The 14,119-nt window shown below is 46.7% G+C and overlaps 2 protein-coding genes across 6 annotated transcripts in view; both read left to right on the top strand.

Moving 5' to 3' along the window:
- Positions 1-12,303, top strand: part of IQCB1 (IQ motif containing B1) — a 108,538-nt gene extending 96,235 nt beyond the window's left edge. Inside the window, exon 16 of the transcript XR_011022895.1 lies at positions 12,152-12,303. The gene's annotated coding sequence lies outside the window, so the exon portion shown is untranslated. The remainder of the gene's footprint in view (positions 1-12,151) is intronic.
- Positions 1-14,119, top strand: part of LOC137525218 (myosin-M heavy chain-like) — a 114,059-nt gene that overhangs the window by 42,415 nt on the left and 57,525 nt on the right. The window contains exon 1 of one of the 5 annotated variants that reach the window (XM_068246205.1): positions 11,606-11,626. The exons of the other annotated variants lie outside the window; for them this stretch is intronic. The gene's annotated coding sequence lies outside the window, so the exon portion shown is untranslated. Of the gene's footprint in view, positions 1-11,605; positions 11,627-14,119 lie in introns of those variants that run through there. 5 annotated transcript variants of the gene reach the window in all.

Genomic DNA, 14,119 nt, shown 5'->3' with positions numbered 1-14,119 from the left:
ATAAGCCTAACCTATAAGAGCTTTGCTTACTGATCACTTATTGGTCCAAAAGTGCTTGACTTGTTTTGTGAGTTCTTTTTCTAATGGGGGGGGGCAATGTTCATATAAATAATCAACACCTGCGCCAGGGTAGTTTTTAACCAAAGACATTGCAGGCTTTCGCCTAGAGTGCCATTGGATCTCAGGGGCTTGCTGATGATGATGAGTGTGAACACTGTTTCCCTGCTTACTCGCCCCTCCCTGCTCCTTCGTATCAGTGCCACAGGACTAATGTAAATTATACTGATACTGCTCCATTTCGCCCCACATCCCCAAAACAGGTGCGTCTACACCTCTTGATTTTATGCCGTCCGTTGAGGATCGGGACCCGAACCCCTAGGGCGACATCACTGGCTGGCAGTACATGCGCGTGTGAGCTATGTAGCTGAAGACACGTTCTGTTGCTATGATGGGTAAGGGAGGTGCAGACAATGCGATCGCCCGTAGCGGGGGGTGAGTTAATCCGCCGGGCACGACGCTCCTGGGTTGAGGGTTGGCACTTGCTCGCAGCTGTTTTTTTAGTGTGAATTCGCATGCGTAAATGTATTTTTTTTCTTTTTTTCCTGTCGTCATTCATCACAGTTGACATACGCACATAAAAAGGCACGCGAAAACGCATAAAAAAACTTGTGAAAACGCATAAACCGTGTAGAAAATTGTTATTGGAGGGAAGCGATCTGTAACTGAAACAGGCACATTGAAATACATTGCGTATGCGAATTCGCATGCGGCTAATGCACTCGAATTTGCCATATTGAACACGGGCCCTTATTCAGGCGTGTGTATGGGGCTTTATAAAATCTCCCAAACGATGGGATTCGGGGTCTTCCTGTGGTTAGTTTTAGTCGCCTCCGCCAGTTTTACTAGAATCAATTAACCCTTCGCACACTCACATGCAAATGTTCAAACAAATGCATTCACAGATTTACTCATCCAGTCACAACTGTTATCCCTACAGCTAAATTAAAAGCCAGGGTTTTAGTTCACAGAAGAATGCATTCTTATGCTTAGTCACCTATACTGCGTAGAAGTACCCAGGTAAACATAGGTGTCCTAACTCTGGCCCTGTAACATGCATAGTGCAGACATGCAAACACATTCATTGCATCAAACCTATCAATGGATTAGGAGCACACATCCTAACTTCCTCTCCTGGGAAAGACAGTGCATCTTACCAATCGCACAAGGGAGCTAATGTTATGTGTCCATGTGCACCATGCGCATACACCAGCATAAGCTGTCTGCATGCTGACAAACATACAGGGGAAGGGGGGAGTGCACCGAATTGGACCCTAGCCACAGGGGTCAATGATAAGAATAAACATACATATATCCAGGCACATCGCCTCTAGTTAGGACATTAAATAAATTTTACTAGGCTGCATTTTATAGATTTGCTGGATACTGTACCTTCCTGACGTGTTTGTATTTCCAGGGATTTCCCCATAGAATTCTGTTCTGTTCATTTCCACATTCACAGAAGACTTGCGTGTAAATGGTTACTCCGTAACTGCCAGTCTATGGGATTCCCCTTGGTTGCTCACTGGTCCCCTCGGGGTCATGTGATGTGAATGACCAATAGGGACATTTCCAGGTATGCCAGCAATGATTGGAGAGAGAAAGTTGCTCTGCCAAATCTTGTTTGTAATACCATTTTCCTGGTGCCTCCATGGCAACATACTAATGGGTTAACTCCACCTCTTAATGCTACTAGGAGCATTATTATAAAAGTTTTGACTTATCAGCCACAGGCCTTTCTTTTTTTAATGTTCTCTCTGACAGGATCATGCTATTTTTTTTTGATAAATATATATAAAGGTTCTCTTGATTTGTCAGCAATGATGGAGAGAGAACGTCGATCTGCCAAATCCTGTTCATAATAAAGTTATTCCCATTTTTTTTTTTAAAGTTACCCTGTGTGTTTGGGAATGTGAACCATTTAAAGTGGCCAACACATCTGATTGTCTGTCTTGCAGAGACAGTAAACAGGAAATATCACAGCGCTTTTTAAGCATTATGGGTAAAACAAGGGCTTGTGGGTACTTCCTGCGCTTTAAAATCACACACAAGGAGGGATTCATTAGCGATTTGTCAGGACTTGCATATTTAACATTGGAGCACAAGCGCTCCCTAAATGCTGCATGTCCTGTGACTATGATTCCCCTAATCACAATCGCTTTAGTGGGTTCCTTTCAATTTACTTACATCGTCAAAGCGTTTGGGAAATTGCCAGCGATTTATGGCGATCTAAAAACGCTGCCAAAAGCAAGGTTTCTAGCCCTTACTATCCCCTGCAGTGATCATTAGTGATAGTTTTAAGCAATGGTTGTAGGAACAATCACTGTACGGACATACTGCCTGTTCTCTGGAGAAAACGGAGACGGATAAATGGGAAGCGCCATACAACAGTGGACATCCATTCTGGCCAGTGGCGTAACTACAATTCATGGGGCCCTGACTTTGATGAGGTCCCCCAATTTTTACACCCCTTCCCTTACCTCCCCTTGGGGCCCTACACAGCCTAGGGGCCCATCTCTGCAAGGATCATAATACAATTGTGGCCATCATGATCTTCACACCCATATAGTCCCCCGTATCTGAGGAAGCTAGGGTTGGTAGTTGGGGGCCCCCCGCGATTGTAGGTGCCCCTCTAGTTACGCCCCTGATTCCGGCCATTTACTGACCATAGACAGCAGAAAAATCGCTGACATAAGGGGATAGCCGAACCGATGACAGATGATCTAGCACAGGGGTAGGGAACCTATGGCTCGGGAGGCAGATGTGGCTCTTTTGATAGCTACATCTGGCTCACAGACAAAGCATTAGGGGTTGATTCATTAAGCTACACTTCTCAAGCAGCGCAGCTTAGTGTGGCAGCGCAGGTAAAATTTTCAAAGTAGGAACGCTACTTCTGTAGCATGCACTACTAACTTACTCACACTCCCCTCAAAACTAACAGCTGCTCCAATTGTCCCACCCTGGACCCTGATCCAGTGACTTTGTAAGACCAGATCCCCGCACTTTTATTGGCCCAATAGGCTGCCTGTGGCTTGACAGGCAGCCTATTGGGCCAAAGTTTGGGGATGTCGTCTTACAAAGTGAATCAACCCCCAAGTCAGCTAGCTAATTGTAAAAGCTGTTAGTCTGTATTTCTCCTGTCTGGCTCTCGGGGGAAATTGCTGATGCTGCTGAAACCCAAGAGAAGCTAAAGCTGTGTCTGACACTTCCGCTGTCCGGCGGATCAACTGTATACATGTCACCATGGCAACAGGGACAGCCCTCTGCTGCGCATGTGCACTGTCCCAGTTTGAAACATATTGTATGGCTCTCACAGAATTACATTTTAAAATATGTGGCGTTTATGGCTCTCTCAGCCAAAAAGGTTCCTGACCCCTGATCTAGCATCTCTGCGTCATTCCTGATTCTCTGTTCATCATTGTTGCCACGTATAACCTCTTCCGTTCCTGTATTGTGATCAGGGAGCTCAGACGATATTCAGAGGTGTTGCCACCTCCTCCATCGCTGGTGTTATTTCCATGCAAGCATCATGCTGTGTGAAGAGCTGGTAGAATAAAGCTAATCTTATCCTGAGTGCCGAATTGATTTCTATTTGTTGAGAGCTCCTTCCTGCAGACGTGTTTGTGAAGTTGCAGGTGTTCCGTGTAAAGTCTCTACAGGAGGGTGAAGGAAGGCCTTAGCGTGTTCCGGGCGACCTCTTTCACACAATACACCCTTATCCCGCCATTATGGGTCAAGCACACCCGCCTTCCGACCTCATTCTGTGCTGTCATCCGCCGAGGCACGCAGGGCATCTACCAGGGACCTTCCCACCGCCAGCCGTCCTGCGCTGTCACCTCTGAGTGTTAATGAGCTTGTCAGGCCTGTAATGACAATGTATGGATTACATAATGTCCTTCCTGACACCATCAGTCACGCGTGTCCTCACTGTCACAGCCTGCAGACACAATATCACCCGCCGGGCCTTAGACCTCCTCTGTTTCTGGTTCATAACCCTTCACAGCAATTTCTGGTTTAAACATTCTGTCCTCTCATAAACTGACATTTCAGTGATTAGTTTCAAAAGACCCTGTAACAAAAAAATCTTCCTTATGGGAGATACTTACCTTGGGAGGGGGAAGCCTCAGGGTCCCAATGAGGCTTCCTCTATAGCCTGGGGATCCTGTGCTGGCTCCCCCGAAACTTCCTCAATAATTGCTGACAAGCAACTGCGCAGGCGCGGCAATATTTACCTACCGCAATCCAGCGCTTGCGCAGTAGATACAATCGAGCTAGGCTGTTTCCGCCTTAGCCTGAACGAAGAGCGTCTACAGTGCCTGCGCTGGACCTTGCCGGGACAGAGGAGGTAAGTACCCCCCAGAGAGTTTTTTTTTGCTACAGGTTTTCTTTAAAGAGAGTCTGAAGCGAGAATAAATCTCGCTTCAGACCTCATAGATAGCAGGGGTATGTGTGCCCCTGCTAAAACGCCGCTATCCCGCGGCTTAACGGGGGTCCCTTCACCCCCAAATCCCCTCCGTACAGCGGGGGAGCACTTCTGCATTGGGGCATGGCTAACCGCCGCAGACCTGCCCCACGCGCGTCTGTCAGCCGCGTATCTCCGCCTCTCCCCCGCCCCTCTCAGTCTTCCTTCACTGAGAGGGGCGGGGGAGAGGCAGCGATGCGCGTCTGATAGACGCGACTGGAGGCAGGGCTGCAGCCGTTAGCCCTGCCTCCAGGAAGACAAGATTTACGACCAAATATACGACCAAGGTTTGCGGGGGTGGGTTTGGGGGTGAAGGGACCCCCGTTAAGCCGCGGGATAGCGGCGGTTTAGCAGGGGCACACATGCCCCTGCTAACTATGAGCTTTGAAGCGAGATTTATTCTCGCTTCAGAGTCTCTTTAACCTCCCTGGCGGTAAGCCCGTGCTGAGCACGGGCTATGCCGCCGGGAGGCACCACTCAGGCCCCGCTGGGCCGATTTGCATAATTTTTTTTTTGCTGCACGCAGCTAGCACTTTGCTAGCTGCGTGCAGTGTCCGATCGCCGCCGCTACCCGCCGATCCGCCGCTATACGCGTCGCCGCAGCTGCCCCCCCTCCCAGACCCCGTGCGCTGCCTGGCCAATCAGTGCCAGGCAGCGCCGTGGGGTGGATCGGAGTCCCTTTTGACGTCACAACGTCGATGACGTCGGTGACGTCATCCCGCCCCGTCGCCATGGCGACGGGGGAAGCCCTCCAAGAGATCCCGTTCTTTGAACAGGATCTCTTAATCTCCGATCGCCGCCGGCGATCGGAGGGGCTGGGGGGATGCCGCCGAGCAGCGGCTATCATGTAGCGAGACCTCGTAAAAAAAAAAAAAAAACCTGAAAAAAAAAAAAATTAAAAAAAAACCTATTTGCTGCCCCCTGGCGGATTTTTACAAACCGCCAGGAGGGTTAAGCTGGGTACAAACATCAAATAAAAATCTTTGCAAATCAAGGAATCAATATGCCGCATAGGTTTGTCAGGAAGATTTGAATGATGGATATTTCTACAGGTGCTCACTAATGATACAATATTTTTTGTCCAATCTTACCACTTCTATGTAATACGAGGGACCCGTTATCCCTGCCAGGGCGTAGATTTCAATTACCATGCCGCACGCTCCCGCTGCTAACGCCAATCGTGCCACTCTCCCGCCGCTGCAGCTCGCTTGCGCTACTGTTGATAAGACAGCAGAGCTCTGTGAGCCACTAATGAGCTGACAAAAAGTAGGGATAATAAAAATGGCACCCTGCAGAAAGAAAACACAGAGACAACAGGAGCCTAAATGGTGCAGTATGTCACAGTACCAGAAGTATGTAAAATATGCGGGTGGATTATACTCACAAAGGTGGGTTGCAGAAGGGCAGCCGACCACTAGAAGCAGGTGGAGCTGTATAACCCCGACTCCACTCGGGTGACCAGACAGAGCTGGTAATATTCGCACTCTTGGTAAAAAGCAAACCTCAAATGGCCTAAATTGGTCAAAGAGAGTTGATTCCCCTCCAAAAAGGAGAGTGAAGGCACAGGATAAAGGGGAAAGAGGTGCCCAGAGAAGATAAAATGCATTAAAAACAAATAAAATGAAAAAAGTGAGGCAGCTTACCTCAATGAAGACAAATTCACGTATTAATAGAATTTTATTGCACGGGCAACGCGTTTCGTGAGTGCATACCCACTTCCTCAGGCCAAATAGCACTGCCTAATAGTGCTTGTAGCCACACAAGAGGCGCCTTATTTGTGGCTGCAAGCACTATTAGGCACTGCTATTTGGCCTGAGGAAGTTGTTATGCACCCACGAAACGCGTTGCTGGTGCAATAAAATTCTAGTAATACGTGAATTTGTCTTCATTGAGGAAAGCCACCTCACTTTTTTCATTTGATTTGTTTTTAATGCATTTTATCTTCTCTGGGCACCTCATTCCCCTTTATCCACTAATGAGCTGATTTCATTGGCTTCTGACCCTGTGATCACTGTAACCCTAACCCAAGTAAAAATAGTAATAATGCAGAAATGGTTTGCATGCCATGTACTTTGCATTGCAGATGATATGAAATATTCTGCACGATATGCATTATAAAGACAGACACGAGCCTGAACTGCTGTAGGGCATAATTTGCCTCCTATGTACACACAATAATGACTTCTTCTCTTTTATTTGTGTGCAGCTATTTGCCTTTTGTAGCCGGCTATTAGCAGGCTGCGTATGGCAGAACGCAGTGTGATTGTCGAGGGGGGCATGTGCCCTGTTCACTCTGAGTTTGTCTCCTCCTCATCTCTGGAGGAATCTGCAGGAGATGGAATTGATTGTTCTGGCGTTAGAGGACAGATTCCGCCGACAGCGAGAACAGCCAATAAGGGAGCCGACAATGGTGCTTACACTGGGATGAATATTAAATGGATGTGAAATTAGAATGCTCTGCGCTGAGAGGCAGCTGATACCATCTGAATCCGCTAAATGAATTTTCCCCACGATTCGCCCTCGCCCTGCGCATAGCGGTCTATCCAATATGCTGTATTATCCCGCCAATACATAGCCTGTCCTGCGGGGCTCACTGCACAGCACAAATTAATAAACACAAACAAAGAAGGAACTAAGAACTAGGTGAAGTTTTAAAGTGTTAGCATACTTATACTTCAGTGTGCATAAAATGTCCTATATAGGAGCCCTGATCAATAATGGAATATGCTTGCTTTATTTTACTAACTTTTTAAGATACAGGCAAATCATTTCTGCTATGTACAACATACACTGATAGTAAACTAGCTGCAGCGTGTGCTGATCTCTGCCGCCTCCAATATGTACAGTATAAGCTGTTACTCTGTGCCTGTACTGATAGTAAACTAGCAGCAGTGTGTGCTGATCTCTGCTACCCCCAGTATGTACAGTATAAGCTGTTACTCTGTGCCTGTACTGATAGTAACCTAGCTGCAGTGTTTGCTGATCTCTGCTGCCTCCAGTATGTACAGTATAAGCTGTTACTCTGTGCCTATACTGGTAGTAACCTAGCTACAGTGTTTGCTGATCTCTGCTACCTCTAGTATGTACAGTATATGCTGTTACTCTGTGCCTGTACTAATAGTAAACTAGCAGCAGGGTGTGCTGATCTCTCCTACCCCCAGTATGTACAGTATAAGCTGTTACTCTGTGCTTGTACTGATAGTAAACTAGCTGCAGCATGTGCTGATCTCTGCTACCTCTAGTATGTACAGTATAAGCTGTTACTCTGTGTTAATTGGTTAATTAAAGCAGATCCGAGATGAAAAAATAACTATAACAAGTAACTTGTCTATATATCTTATCTAAAGTTTAGATAGTTTACACAGCAAATCTAGCTGCAAACAGCTTCAATAAAATATGATTATATCTTCCTGTGATACAATGACAGCAGCCATGTTTGTAAACATTACACACAGGCTAGCTTATCTGCATCTTCAGCACTCAGCCTGTGAAAAAAACCTAATCCCCCTCCTCCTCCCCTCTGCCTCTAAAATATTTGGCTAGTAATACCTCCCCCTCCTCCTGCCCAGACTGAACTCCAATGAGCCCTTGCTACTATCTGAAAATGCCAAGGCTCTCTGAAAAGCTGTGGGCGAGGCTTGTTCAGTTTATAGGGAATTAGAATATTAAAACAAAAAAGTATTTGGCTTGAGGAATGCCCTATACAATAGGAAAGGAACACAATTATGCAATGAGTAAAAGTTCACCTCGGATCCACTTTAAGTGGTAATTGCCCCTTGTATGGCATCTCAGATGTTTTTCGATACACTGGGATGGGTAAGATTATCTCTCTGAATCTTATTGCTCTCTGTGTCCCCATGGAAGAGACAAGGTCTGTGTGAGCTGCAGCCGCTATGAGTAGGCAGATAGCGGAGCCGAAACATAATTCATTGCGAGTAATTCCTGGCCCGTCTCTGGGGAAGTGGCGGTATATCACCATAATGGGCTATTTCCACCCATTGCGGCGGCGGTAAACCTCACATGCGTCCCGGGCTCCGGAGTCTCTGACATTTCAGATCATCATTGAGGAATATTTCATCCGCCGCGCTCCAATTAATTGGTCTCATTGGTGGGGCTATTAGTGACAGATGCCCTTACGGACAGACGAGTCTTCCACCGATGACATTTCAGTGTCAGCCAATAAAAACGGGCCAATCCCGGGAGATTTGTGCTGCCTAAACTCACCCGCGCGTGGCGCCGTTTGCTGGCAGCGTGCCCCCATATTTATTGAGTCTGGCTGCGGAGGAATGAATATGGAGCGATCAGGCAGATGTGTGGCTATCAGGGATGGTCAGTTTCCCGTGAATAAAGTATATTGGCAGTATATACAGTGTAAGGGCTCATACACATTGCCAACCGATATCGCCTGTCAGGGTTCAGGAGCTGATCTCCTTTCCTTGGGCGACAATGCTGGCTGGGACTGCACACACACGCGTGTCAGCTGTGTAGCTAATGATGCGCTGTGTTACTATGGGGGGGGGGGGGGGGGCAACGGAGGGATGATGAGTGGCACAATTGTGAGGTCATGCGGTGGGCGGGGGAGCGGTGCGATCAATGGGATCGGTGTCACTGGGGTTGGGTAGATACGTCTGTGTGGATCACTTGCAGGTTGAGCTTCCGAGGGTCACCGGGTGCCGTACACATGCTTGATTGCCGGCTGAGGCAGTCCTCATCAGCCGCCTCAGCCGACTTAAGTCAGGCATGTGACTTCTAGCGAAAAGTCCAATTTCTAGCAAAAAAACGTTCGAGCAATCTGATTATTCTGATCAGATGTGATCGGATTGGTTGTAAATAATCTCCATTGATAAGCACAATCGATTACGAACGATTATAAAAACAGTTGTTCAGTTGGATTTTCGTTGAACCAAAATTTGGATTTTCTTGTTGGTTGTGATAGATAGGAAGCAAAGATTGGTTTGTTGATGGTGTAGTGAGCGATGTATTTCAATATTTCACTTCCGATCAGAATTATCTGATTGCTCGAATTATTTTTTTGCTAGAAATTGGATCGTTGGTGGCCATCTTAAAGGAATACTATCGATACCCAAGTGTTCTAAAATGACAGTGTGCAAATAATGTCTAAGTAGCTGTGTAAACATTTTCCTACTTTTCATGTTAAAGGGACTCCGAGCAGTGCAGAAACTATGGAAAGATGCATATCATTTTAAAGGTCTCTTTCTCCTCTTTCCAATGATATATAAACTGCTGCCCTACGCCTTTTAGTTTTCGCTATTTTCGCGATTGAAATTGCCGCGGCCGCGATTTCAATCGCGAAAATAAAGAAAACTAAAAGGCGTAGAGTGACGATTTAGGTGTCGCCAGAAAGAGGAGAAAGAGAGCTTTAAAATGATATCCATCTTTCCATAGTTACTTGTATTACACAGGACGACACTTTCCCCAGTGTCAGCAGCTCCATTCAGCAGAAAAAGTCGGCATGTGTAATACATTGTAACTATGGAAAGATGGATATCATTTTAAAGCTCTCTTTCTCCTCTTGCTGGCGACACCTAAATCGTCGCTCTACGCCTTTTAGTTTTCTTTAGTTTCGCGATTGAAATCACGGCCGCGGCAATTTCAATCGCGAAAATAGCGAAAACTAAAAGGCGTAGGGCAGCGCTTTATATCTCATTGGAAAGAGGAAAAAGAGAGCTTTAAAATGATATGCATATTTCCATAGTTTCTGCACTGCTCGGAGTCCCTTTAAATATCAGAGGCAAAAGCTGTCATTTATTGAGGGTAGGATTTAGCTATATTGGGACAAATCCATTGCAGAAGGGGTGTCTGCTTCAATGCACAGCCAGAGTTGCATATCGGACTACAGAAAGCAAATATCAAACATATCAAACTCTGAAAGCAAAAACAGTATGAAAAAGCTGTGACAATTAGTTACATTTCCTTTGCTCTCTTCAGACACTTCAGTCAGAAACACAGGACACAGGAGCTGCAGCTGTTGGGAGCTCTCTTCTCTGTCACACACAGAGCTACACATAGAGTTACCTGATCAAGTGTGAGGGGAATTTCCCCTCTCCTCATGGCTCAGTCAGCAGTTCTGGCTTCAGTAAAGATAAGTATTTTGCTAACAGTAAACAAAGAAGTTGCTACTAAAATGTATACACCAGTACTTAGCAGCACTTCCCAAACAATTCCTGTGTCAATTGAAAAAAATATGTAAATCGATAGTATTCCTTTAAGATAGTGACCGTGACATGGGATCATGATCAACCAATCAGAGCATTACAAATGCAGATTGAATGCAAATTTAATTGCATTTACTTTTATTTGCTCTACCCCCAAAAAAATTGAAATTGGTTATCATGGCCTAGCGACCCTCCAGTCCATGCTGGCCAATAGCGATATCACTTTCTGTCTGCTGAAAGCCTGGAGGTTGACGGTAGCAGGGCCGGTTCACCCACAAGGCAGCAGGTCTCTCAGGATATCGGAGGCTGCTCATAGGTCTCTATTTTGGCCATGGCTGAAAGGCAGAGCAGCGAGTGGAGCAAGTTTCCTCCCTGTGTGTTCTTCTCCACCACTGCATGGACTCAGTGACCCGTATGCTATCACACTGCAATCTACGCACCATTGTTCATTGTTACAACACTATTTTGTGTACCATTCTTTAACCTTTTTGAGACCAGACGGTTCTAGACCCTAAGGCTAGGTTCACAGTGCTCAGTTGCGTTGCAGGAAAAATTCTGCATGTTAACTTATTGCCCATACTATTCTATGGACTTGCTCACAGTAACGGATCACGTTATTCTAACTTACTGCATGCAGGCTTTGCATTAAAGTCTATGCCCAGTCTTCATTGCAGTTCACACTCTTTTTAACTTGTGCGTTATGCAACTGACCACTGTGAATCCAGCCTAAAGGACCAAAGCCATCTAGTAAACAGTGATTTCTGTGATTGGCCCACAGATATGTAAATTCTGCTGTCACCCTGACTGCAGAGCGATCGGGCTGCAGTGTTGCCGGATCGGCAAGAGCGACGGGAAAGGCGGGAGCGCCCAACGCGGAAGTTGGAATCTACGCCCTGGCAGGGATAAGTGGACTATTGTACAGCGCTGTGTAGTATGATATAACTTTATAATTACATTTTTAACACTTAATAACAATCGCTGCTGTATGTGATGGAGTTCAGAGCCGTGCAGTCACATTTTATACTAGTGAATGGCTTCAAAATGTAAAGCGCTGTATGACACTGTAGCTGGTGTGTAGCACTGTGTGTCAGCGATCAAAGTGTTGGGCCGTGGCAGAAAGAGGTGGAGCGTGGCAGTGAATACCGACTGATTTCTGGTGTAAAAGGCCCTAAGAAGGTTACTTGTGGCACCAGAAGGAAGTCGCTCTATGGTAAGTCAGTATCGGCTCCAGGCTTGCCGAGGTTGGTAGATAATAACGGTGAGGAGACCGCAGTCACGATTCTTCAATGGTTTACATCTCCTCCGCATTGTGTACAGTTCAGAAGGTGTTACTCATCATCAGGTGAAACATCTAAAAATATCTTTTGCAGCATTCCACTTCATTCTCATCTTCTTCCTGTTTTCACACCTCAATATTGACAGCGGAATAAACGTCTAAATATATCTCTGTTTCCAGATGCGCAGCCAGCTGTGTGTTTTACTAATCGTCAGGAGAGCGCGAGACGCAGAATGCAAATAGTGTCAGAGCTGTAATTCAGGGGGCCGGTGAGATACATCAGATTATACGAGACACACACATAGGAATACGCTGAGCAGAGCAGAGATAATGTATGGATAATATGCCCCGGAGCTATCCTGACACACAGCTGTCTCCATACCTGATGAAGCAGAGCCATCTGCGAAACATGTGAATAAAGTTCATCCCAGCCATTTCTCATGTTATATGTGATTTCTACAGGAAGCCAGGCGAGTATGACATGCATACATAATCAGGACATGCATCTGGTCTCCTCCTCCTCCTCCTCCTCCCAGCAGCCATTCACTCTATGCTGCCCCCACTGGCTCCCAATCACATGACATGCATCTGGTCTCCTCCTCCCAGCAGCCACTCGCTCTATGCTGCCCCCCACTGGCTCCCAATCACATGACATGCATCTGGTCTCCTCCTCCCAGCAGCCACTCACTTTATGCTGCCCCCCATTGGCTCCTAATCACATGACATGCATCTGGTCTCCTCCTGCCAGCAGCCACTCGCTTTATGCTGCCCCCCATTGGCTCCCAATCACATGACATGCATCTGGTCTCCTCTCAGCAGCCACTCGCTCTATGCTGCCCCCCCACTGGCTCCCAATCACATGACATGCATCTGGTCTCCTCTCAGCAGCCTCTCACTCTGTGCTGCCCCCCACTGGCTCCCAATCACATGACATGCATCTGGTCTCCTCTTAGCAGCCTCTCACTCTGTGCTGCCCCCCACTGGCTCCCAATCACATGACATGCATCTGGTCTCCTCTTAGCAGCCTCTCACTCTGTGCTGCCCCCCACTGGCTCCCAATCACATGACATGCATCTGGTCTCCTCCTCCCAGCAGCCACTCGCTCTATGCTGCCCCCACTGGCTCCCAATCACATGACATGCATTTGGTCTCCTCCTCCCAGCAGCCATTCGCTCTGTGCTGCCCCCCACTGGTCCCCAATCACATGACATGCATCTGTAGGCGGGCATGCAGCAAGTGACTGCCAGGACTCTGACTCAGGAGGAAGAGAAGCTCCAACCGAACAGGAGAAGGTAAATATTTTTACACTGCTCTGCTGTGCTCACTCTACAAGGGGGAAGGTAAGAGGAGTGTGCCCCCTTATAGCTCCCAGGGTGGAGGGAGTTGTGTTTGCTGGGAGCCCCAAAGGGGTATAATTATGCCCCTGGGTGCTGGCTGATTGCTGATTCTGTACTCGTTAGTACTGACTCTTGTGGGTAGAACCCCTCCTGCCTCTGCAGGTGTAAATTAGGTGCCATGTTACAGTAAGGCTGGGGTCACACTTGTCTATTTTCATGCACGTTTTCTGCACAGAAAAGCGCAGTTTAAGTGAGAACTCATGTTAATCAATGGGCTGGTTCGCACATTAATGCATTTTTTGCATGCAGAAAAAAATCATCCAGAAGCACAATTCTGCACATGGTGTGCGTTTTTTCTATCAATTACATTTATAGCTGTGTGTATACAAACACACATGGTGTGCCGTAAACGCATACAGGAAACGGAAAGACAAGTGTGGCCCCTGCCTAAAGCCTGGTACACACTTTCAATTATGATTGGCCAATCACTGACCAATTTTTATGAGGGTTAACATATAGTAAATACTATGAGCAGATTGCGTGGGTAATCCCTCATACAAAATTGAAAGTGTGTACCTGGTTTAAGGCACTTACTGTATTTGTACTTTTATTGCTGGATTTCCTGAGTGTACAGAGTTTTAAACGTCTCGTGTCTATGTTCCCCAATTAGGGATGGTCGGAATCGCCAATTTCCGCTTCCGCGGTTAAATCCGCTTTCCACCATTGCCGATTACTGCTACCTCTTTCCGCTACCAATTTCCACATTCCGATGCGGATTTTCATGGAAATTCCCGCCAACTTTAACATTGAT

This window comes from Hyperolius riggenbachi, chromosome 7 (assembly GCF_040937935.1).
Source record: "Hyperolius riggenbachi isolate aHypRig1 chromosome 7, aHypRig1.pri, whole genome shotgun sequence".
Lineage (NCBI taxonomy): Eukaryota > Metazoa > Chordata > Amphibia > Anura > Hyperoliidae > Hyperolius > Hyperolius riggenbachi.
Note: the sequence above shows the minus strand (reverse complement) of the source record. Positions and strands in the feature narration are given on the sequence as shown.